This window comes from Rana temporaria, chromosome 4 (assembly GCF_905171775.1).
Source record: "Rana temporaria chromosome 4, aRanTem1.1, whole genome shotgun sequence".
Classification (NCBI taxonomy): Eukaryota; Metazoa; Chordata; class Amphibia; order Anura; family Ranidae; genus Rana; species Rana temporaria.
In genome coordinates, this window is record NC_053492.1 from 353,360,375 (window position 1) to 353,370,298 (window position 9,924).

Sequence of the window (9,924 nt, forward strand, 5' to 3'; positions counted from 1 at the left end):
CCGCGGCTAGGGGGCGTGTACAATTTAAATCAGGCGCGTCCCCGCGCCGATCGAACAGCGCATGCGCCGTCCGCGATTTTTCCCAGTGCGCATGCTCGAATTTTCGCCGCAAGGACGTCATTGGTTTAGACGTGAGCGTAACTTACGTGCACCTCTTTTCTGAATCGACTTACGCAAACGACGTAAAAATTCAAAACTTGGCGCGGGAACGACGGCCATACTTAACATAGGATACCCCTCACATAGCAGGGGTAACTATACGCCGCAAAAAAGCCGAACGCAAGCGACGTAAAAAAAATGCGCCGGGCGGTCGTTCGTTTCTGAATCGGCGAAAATCGTCATTTGCATATTCGTCGCGTAAAAAACCGAATCGCCACCCAGCGGCCGGCCGGGAATTGCAGCCTAAGATCCGACGGTGTTGTAAGTCACTTACACCTGTCGGATCTTAGGGGGATCTATGCGGAACCTGATTCTATGAATCAGGCGCATAGATACGACCGACGGAACTCAGAGATACGACGGTGTATCAGGAGATACGCCGTCGTATCTCTATCTGAATCTGGCCCACTGTGTATATGTGTGTGTGTATGTATGCATGTATATAACAGTATTATATTATCTATATTATAAACTCTGCTATACTGTTGGAATATATTTTATATATATATATACTGCGTATGTGTGTATATTGTATACACAGTATATAAATATTACAGAAAGTACAGAAAATTATATATATATAAAATAATATTTACAAATATGATTACTTTAAGTGTGCTTCATGATGCTCTTTAAATTATAAAATCCATCATCTCTTGCTTCCTCTGCATCCTTTGAATAAATTTAAATAGCAGTTAAAAGATCATACCAGAAGTGGGGTTCGAACCCACGCGGACATACGTCCATTGGATCTTAAGTCCAACGCCTTAACCACTCGGCCATCCTGGTGAGTGAAGAGTTTCAAGCACATGGCTTGTATCGAGTCTCCAAAACGGTACATTGTAGCAAAATGTTATTCATTTGTATTCGAATGATTGCCAGTAATCTAATATAAATACAATAAATGATATAGTAGGCGGCTGCTAGTAAACACATTCCTGTCTGTAGAGCTGATAGGGAGAGCTGACTTTGTGTCATCGGTTTGAGACTCCGCCTACCATGATGTCATGGGTTCGCTCGTCGCTCCTTGCAGTGCTCATTGTACTCAATGATATAGTTCCTGTATAATATGGGGGAGGTCACACACAGGTGAGGAGAGTTCCTATAGACAGGGCGCTGACTCCTCCTCCTCCTCGGCATTGCAGGTACGCTGAGGGTGACCACATTGCACACGGGGAGTAACCATTTCACCTCCAGGACCATTTTTAATAAATACATTTGAATCATTGTTCACAGTAATTTTCAATTACTTGGAAACCCCCAAACAGTTCTATAGTTTCTAAAAGCAGAGCTCTTGCGAAATAAAATGATGGCTGTTGCAATTTTTGTTTATCAAATACAGATTTTAAGGGCAAAAAACAAGCTCAAAAAGAACTTGGATTGGGTAAATAGATACCGAAACATGTCAAGAGTCAAAATGGCGTTCTTCCGTGAGATGGCGAGAAAACCGGTACCTGGCACTGGCCCTAGAGAATAAATTGGTGGGTTTTGCAATTTTTTATGTCACTCACATCCTATTTGCGCAATGGTTTTTCAAACACATTTTTTGGGGGGGGAAAATACACGTTTTTTTTAAATTTAGTGCAAAAAACACATGAACCAATTTTTCTGGTAAAATATAAAAGATTTTAAATAGATACCAATTATATCAGGCTTTAAAATTGGGCACGTCTGTGCAATGGCGACAAACACCGTAAATGTTACTATCCGTAGGCGACGCTTTTACAGGTTACCACTTTAGATTTACAGAGGAGGTACAGTGTGTGTGTGTGACTGACGCAGGGCCGTCTTTACCACAGGGCAAATGGGGCAGCTGCCCAGGGCCCTGTCACTGTTGGGGGCCCAAAGCAACCCCCTTTAAAAAAAAAAAAAAACTTTTTTTTTTTTTTTTTTTTAGGGGTCCGGAGGTCCCCAGGGGCCTGGAGGCCCCCAAGGCCCCAGATGGCCCCCCCTTTTTTTTATTTATTTTTAAATAAAAAAAAATATATTTTAATATATTTCTTTTTTATTTTTTATTAAAGGGCCAATTTTTTTTTTAGAGGTTTTTTTATTAAAGGGACAATTTTTTTAGGGGTGCCCAGGGGCCCGGAGGCCCCCAGGGCCCGAGATGGCAACCCCCCTTTTTTTATTTATTTTTAAATAAAAAAAAATATATTTTTTTTAATATATATTTTTTTATTTTTTATTAAAGGGCCAATTTTTTTTTTTAGAGATCTGGGGGTCCCCAGGGGCCCGTAGTTCCCCAGGGCCCCGGATGACAACCCCCCTTTTTTTATAAAAAAAATTTTTTTTTTATATATTTCTTTATTTCTTTTATATATATATATATATATATATATATATATATATATATATATATATAAACATATTATTATTATTAAAGGACCCAGAGGTCCCCAGGGCCCCGGATGGCAACCCCCCTTTTTTTATAAAAAACATTTTTTTCATATTTTATTTCTTTTTTTTCTTTTATATATATATATATATATATATATATATATATATATATATATATATATATATGTATATATATATTTTTTTTTATTAAAGGGCTCAGAGGTCCCCAGGGCCCCATGTGGCAAACACCCTTTTTTTTTATTTTTTATAAATGTTTATTTTTTTATTTTTGTTTATGGATGGCTACACCCCTTTTTTTATATATATTTTTCTTTATTTCTTTCTTTATTTCTTTTTTTGTAAAGGGCCCCCTGCTTCTAAATTCGCGGCAGCCCCCCCCCTGCTTCTCAATTTCAGGCGGCAGCACCCCCCATCCCGGTTTTCTGCTCCAGGGGGCCCATGCCTGAAGCTGTGTAAGTGGCCCCATAATTCCTGATCCCTGCCGCCCGTTAAGCCCCTGTGCTGCCCACAAATCAGGCTGAAAATCATCAGCGGCACGCAGCCAGTGACAGTACTGCTTCCCTTCCCAGTGTTTTAAAATGTACAGCACCCCTGACTTCCCTTTAGACGTGCACTTCTCCCTTCCTGCCACTGGGTGCTGCTTGTATATAAAAGTGAATTAGAATGTGATTTTATAACATCCCCAGTTTGCTCTTCCGAGGCTGACTTCTTCATGTCCTGCTCCTCATGTCCTGCTCCTGTTTGCTAATCTATATTGTAAATAGAAGTTTTCTGTAGAGTGTGCCCAAAGTCTTTATAATATTTGATGATTCACTGCAGGTCTGGTCAGTGTTTTAAAAAGTTCCTCTATTTTACACATGGCATGGCATGGGGGTCACAGCACCGTCCGTCCATTCTGCTTTAGCACCATGGGACCCCATGCCATGCCATGTGTAAAATAGAGGAACTCTTTAAATCACAGACCAGACCTGCAGTCCAGGCTGAGTAAGGCCTCAGAGTACATGGCATTACTGTCTGTATTTAACTGCTTGATGGGCTTATTTTGGGCCTGGCTGGTTCACATGTATGTGTTTTGGCAGCCCACATTCATTTGAATGGGACGCCATGCCTGCGTTTCCTGCAAAGAAAAGCGCATGCCTCATGTAATAGGCTGCGCACACGGCACGCCTATGCCCATCAAGCACTGAAATACAGCACTGTCTGTCCATTCTGCTGTCTGCTGTGACTTATCTGCAGTTCCCGCACTGTCAAACTTGCTGCATTTTTAGACGTTTAGGTCACGCTTTTAAAAACACAGTGCGTTTGTGTGTGCAAGAACTGCAGGTAAGTAGCATGGTGCAAAAGCAGAACGGATTTCAAGGCAACTGTATTTTTAAAATGCTGAATGCACCTTTTTTCTGCAGGAAACAAAGGCATGGCAGCCCATTCAAATCAATGGGCTGCTGTGCCTGCACCAATGAGGACTGCCAAAACATACATGTGAACCAGCCAGGCCCAAAATAAGCTGGAGGGGGGCCCAAAAAAAATGTTTGCCCAGGGCCCAAACCATATTAAAGACGGCCCTGGACTGACGTGTGCATTCGCCTTTGCGTGCGAGCACAGGGGGACGGGGACACTATACTTTTTTTTAAATGATTAATTTATTATATTTTTACACTGTTGCATTAAACAAATAAAAATGTATCACTTTTATTGCTGTCAGATAGAATATAAACATCCTTGTGACGACAATAGGCATGTGACAGGTGCTCTTTATGGAGAGATCTGGGATCTTAGACCCCATTCACATCTAGGCGTTTTTACGCCTGTAGCGCTACGCCTCTGCCGCCAGAGGGCTGGAAATACATGTCCCTCTATGGAGATGGTTCACATCTCCACGCCGAACGCCGGACGCCTGTCGCCTGCGGCGTGAAAAAAGGTCCCGGACCTTTTTTTCAGGCGTCTTCGAGCGTTCGGCTAGGAGATGGCAATCATCTCCATAGAGGGGGTCATCTTGGGACACATCTAGGCGGACAATACCCGCGTTTTGTCGCCGCAAATCGCGGTACAAAACGCCGCTATTTTTACCGCGATTTGCGGCGACAAAACGCCGCGATTTCGTCCGTCTAGATGTGAATGCAGCCTAAGACCCCAAATCCTTCCTCTGCTCTTAAGCCCGGGTTCACACTATAGCTAACACAGACATTGCATGTGATTCACACAGTGGCGTCATTAGGGTTGGTGTCACCTGGTGCGGTAAAACATGGTGTCACCCCCCCCCCCTCTGTCTAGGCTGCCCAGCACCAAGCAGGCAGCGCACGGGCATGGGGTGCACCCCAAACCAGCCCCTGTAAATGATAGTATAGGGCAGTATAGTGGCAGGTTAGGGTAGTATAGAGTGGTATAGTGGCAGGTTGGTGTAGTGGGGTGGTATAGGACAGGTTAAGGTGGTATAGGGCATGTTGGGGTGATATAGGGTAGTTTGGGGTGGTATAGGGCAAGTTAGGGTTGCATAGGGCAGGTTGGGATGGCATGGGAAAGGCTGGGTGGTACAGGGCAAGTTAGGGTGGCATTGGGCAGGTTGGGGTGGTATAGGGCAAGTTATGGTGGCATAGGGCAGATTGGGGTGGTACAGTGCAAGTTAGGGTGGCACAGGGCAAGTTGGGGTGGCATGGGAAAGTTTGGGGTGGTACAGGGCAGGCTGTGGTGGCACAGGGCAGGCTGGGTGGTACAGGGCAGGTTGGGGTGGTACAGGGCTGTTTGGGGGGGTACAGGGCAGGCTGGGGTGGTATAGGGCTGTTTGGGGTGGTTCAGGGCAGGCTGGGGTGGTACAGGGCAGGCTGGGTGATACAGGGCAGGCTGGGGTGGTATAGGGCAGGCTGGGGTGGCACAGAGCAGGCTGGGTGGTACAGGGCAGGCTGGGATTGCACAGGGCAGGCTGGGTATGACAGCCAGCCCTGGTACAGGGCAGGCTGTGGTGGCACAGGGCAGGCTGGGTGGTACAGGGCAGGCTGGGTTGGGGTGGTACAGGGCAGGCTGGGGTGGTACAGGGCTGTTTGGGGTGGTACAGGGCAGGCTGGGGTGGTATAGGGCTGTTTGGGGTGGTACAGGGCAGGCTGGGGTGGCACAGAGCAGGCTGGGGTGGTACAGGGCAGGCTGGGATTGCACAGGGCAGGCTGGGCATGTCAGCTAAAAAAAAACAAAAAAACGGGATGGTGTCACCCCTCTAGCGGGTATCACCCGGTGCAGACCGCACCACCCTAGCAACGCCTCTGGATTCACACCCGTTCTGCCATGCGATCACATGCGATGTCTGTGCAATGCAAGTTAAGCCATACAGTTGTATGGCTGAACTCGCATTGGATTTGCACATAAAAAGGTACAGGGACTTTTTTTTCCCACACTGCAATTGGATCACATGTGTGTTCTCACCCATGCGATCCAATGCTGGATCGAGTGAGGACTCAGGTAAGTATAAGGTGGTGTGAGAGGGCACAATGCTACCTAAATATTTTTTACCTTAACCGCTTAAGGACCGCCACATGACTATTTGAGTCGACAGAATGGCCCAGACAGGCATATGGGCGTACAGGTACATCCTCTTTAAGATGCTGCCAGCGGCGCGCTCACGGCCCTGCCACGAGCTCCGTGAGCCCGACCGTGGGTCCCGCGGACTCAATCGCCACGGATATACCCGCGATCGTCTCACGGAGAGATAGAGCGGGGAGATGCTAATGTAAACAAGCATCTCCCCGCTCTGCCCAGTGACAAAGGCACTGATCTCCGCTCCGTGTAATTGGAGCGGAGATCAGTGTCATGTCACACACAGCCAATCCCCCCTACAGTAAGAATCTCTCACCAGGTCACACTTAACCCCTACAGCGCCACCTAGTGGTTAACCCCTTCACTGCCGGTGTCATTTTTACAATAATCAGTGCATTTTTATAGCACTGATCGCTGCAAAAATGACAATGGTACCAAAATGGTGTCAAAAGTGTCCGATATGTCCGCCATAATGTTGCAGTCACGATAAAAATCGCAGATCGCCGCCATTACTAGTAAAAAAAATATATATTAACCACTTGCTTACTGGGCACTTAAACCCCCTTCGTTCCCGTCCAAATTTTCAGCTTTCAGCACTCTCACACTTTGAATGTTAATTACTAAAGCCCCGTACACACGGTCGGACTTTTGGCCAACCAACTTCAAAATCTGCAACTTTTCAAATTTGTCCGACCGTGTGTACGCTCCATCGGACCAACTTTTTCTGGTTTCATCCGACAAAAAGTTGGGTCTGCGAACGGACCAACTTTTCGGCAACAAAAGTCCGATGGTGCTTTGTGTGACTGTGTGTACAGCAATCCAACCAACTTTTGGACAAAGTGCAAATACGAATGCTGAAAACCAATGTTAAAAGCAACAAACAATAGCAGAAGTTAACCAAAGGGTGGCGGTAAAGAGCAGAAAAGAGCAAAAAAAAAACACGTGATGTTAGGAAACTTTTAGAAAAGTTTGCAGAAAAGTCTGACTGTGTGTATGCTATGGGTGTGGCAGGACAAATCAATTAGGACAAAAATCCAAGGGAAATTTTGTTGGATGTCCTACCGTGTGTATGAGCCTTAAGTCATACAACATTGTATCCAAATGAATTATTTGTCCTTTTTTTCATACAAACAGAGCTTTCATTTGGTGGTATTTGATCACCTCTGGACTTTTTATTTTTTGCGCTATACATGAAAAAAGACGGAAAATTTTGAAAAAAATATAATTTTTCTTAGTTTATGCGATAAAATTTTGCAAAATATTAATTGTTCTTCATAAATTTTGGCCACAATTTATACTGCTACATATCTTTGGTAAAAATAACCCAAATTAGTGGATATTATTTGCTCTTTGTGAAAGTTAGAGAGTCTACAAGCTATGGTGCAAATCATAAAAAAATTATCACACCTGTTGTACCGGTGCCTATCTAATTTCTTGGGGCCCTGAACACGCCAGGAAAGTACAAATACCCCCCAAATGACCCCTTTTTAGAAAGTAGACATTCCAAGGTATTTAGTAAGATGCATGATGAGGTTTTTGATGTTGTAATTTTTTCCCACAATTCTTTGCAAAATTAATATATTTTTTTTTCCCCTCACAAAATTGTCATTGTAATAGGTTATTTCTCTCACATGGCATGTGTATACCACAAATGACACCCCAAAATACATTCTGCCACTCCTCCTGAGTATGGCGATACCACATGTGTGGGACTTTTTCACAGCCTGGCCACATACAGAGCCCCAATATGCAGGGAGCACCATCAGGTGTTCTAGGAGCATAAATTACACATCTAACTTGTTGACTACCTATTACACTTTTGAAGGCCCTGGAGCACCTGGACAATGGAAATGCCCACAAAATGACCCCATTTGGAAAGCTAACACCCCAATGTATAATATATGAGGCATAATGAGTCTTTTGAACGATTCATTTTTTTCCAAACGTTTTTGGAAAACGTGGAAAAAAAATGAAAACGCAATTTTTTTACGCAAAGTTGTCCATTTATAAGATATTGCCAACACATAGCCTGTACATAGCAAAAATGACACCCCAAAATACATTCTGCTACTCCTCCTGAGTATGGCGATACCACATATGTGGGACTTTTTCACAGCCTGGGCACATACAGAGCCCCAATATGCAGGGAGCACCATCAGGTGTTCTAGGAGCATAAATTACACATCTAACTTGTTGATTACCTATTACACTTTTGAAGGCCCTGGAGCACCTGGACAATGGAAATGCCCACAAAATGACCCCATTTTGGAAAGCTAACACCCCAATGTATAATCTATGAGGCATAATGAGTCTTTTGAACGATTCATTTTTTTCCAAACGCTTGGCGATACCACATATGTGGGACTTTTTCACAGCCTGGCCACATACAGAGGCCCAATATGCAGGGAGCACCATCAGGTGTTCTAGGGACACATATCATACACATGCAAAGAATTACACCCCAAAATACATTATGCTAAGCAAAGGGTAAACAAAAAATGTACCTGTGGTTTTAGTAGCGCAGTTGTCCACAGGACGATAGCACTGGTCCAGGCAGCAGGCAGGGAGATGGTCAGCAAAAGCAAACGCGATTGTCCAGGCAACAGGCAGGGATATTGTCCATAGTCAGTACAGGCATGATGGCATAGGTCCTACAGGCAGCAGGCAGAAGTAGGGCCTCGTTCAGGACAGAATGGGGACAGGGGTAGAGGCTTCTCCCACCCAAATCTCTTTGAAGCCTCCGGGCAACCAGACCCTAATCTAGAATGAGAAAACAAAAACAATAGTTTTCTTCATCCAGAAAAACAATTCTGGAGCCCCTCACATGTGAGACCCCGGTGCTATGAATCCCACTAGTCCACTGGCAGGGTAAAAGATCAGTCCAAGAGGCAGGCAAAAAGAATGGTCAAACGGTCCAGGGTCAGTTCCAGATCAGGCAGAGGTATAAACAGAATCGGTAGGCATAAGCGTGGTCAAATAACAGTCCAGGGTCAGTTCCATATCAGGCAGAGGTATAAACAACAGAATCGGTAGGCATAAGCGTGGTCAAATAACAGTCCAGGGTCAGTTCCATATCAGGCAGAGGTATAAACAGAATCGGTAGGCAAAAGCGTGGTCAAATAACAGTCCAGGGTCAGTTCCATATCAGGCAGAGGTATAAACAAAATCGGTAGGCATAAGCGTGGTCAAATAACAAGCCAGGGTCAAATACAGAGCAAGCAGAGGCATAAGGGGTGTAAAGGTAAATGGCAGGAAGTGACTAATAATTTAGTAAGGAATGATAACGGCGGAAACAGTCAACTATGCAGAGGCCTGGTTGGGAAGGGCATTGGGCACAATAAAAACGGGTGTCTCTTCTCACTCCTTCTTTGGAGCACACCCGGCATTTTTTTGGGGAATTTCGGCCTGTTGGTCCGGGAGGGATTTTATCTGGGAAGTGGCGCTCGTAGAGTCGGCTTACCACATCGGATCGAATGGTTGCTGGTGGGTGGCTGGGGTATAAAAGGGCAGTGGTGATTTCCTCCTGGAAGTAAAGGTAGGATTTGGGTCTTGGAGTGGATTTTCGATTCGACTGACGGCAAATGGGACTGGCAGATGGCACAGGCAGATGGCACTAATGGCAGGTAGCACTAATGGCAGGTAGCACTGATGGCAAGTAGCACTGATAGCAGGTGGCACTGATGGCAGGTGGCACTGATGGCAGATGGCACTGATGGCACGGGCAGATGGCACGGGCAGATGGCACTGGCAGGTGGCACTGATGGCAGATTGCACTGGCAGGTGGCACCGATGGCAGATTGCACTGATGGCAGATTGCACTAATGGCAGATGGCACGAGCAGGCGGCACTGGCAGGTGGCACTGATGGCAGGGGCAGGTGTTACTG

At 45.3% G+C, this 9,924-nt stretch overlaps 1 non-coding gene across 1 annotated transcript; it reads right to left on the reverse strand.

Moving 5' to 3' along the window:
• Positions 1 to 865: 865 nt before the first annotated feature.
• On the reverse strand, positions 866 to 948 carry TRNAL-UAA. The gene has a single exon. It is a non-coding gene; the product is annotated as a tRNA-Leu (tRNA).
• Between the last annotated feature and the right edge of the window lie 8,976 nt (positions 949 to 9,924).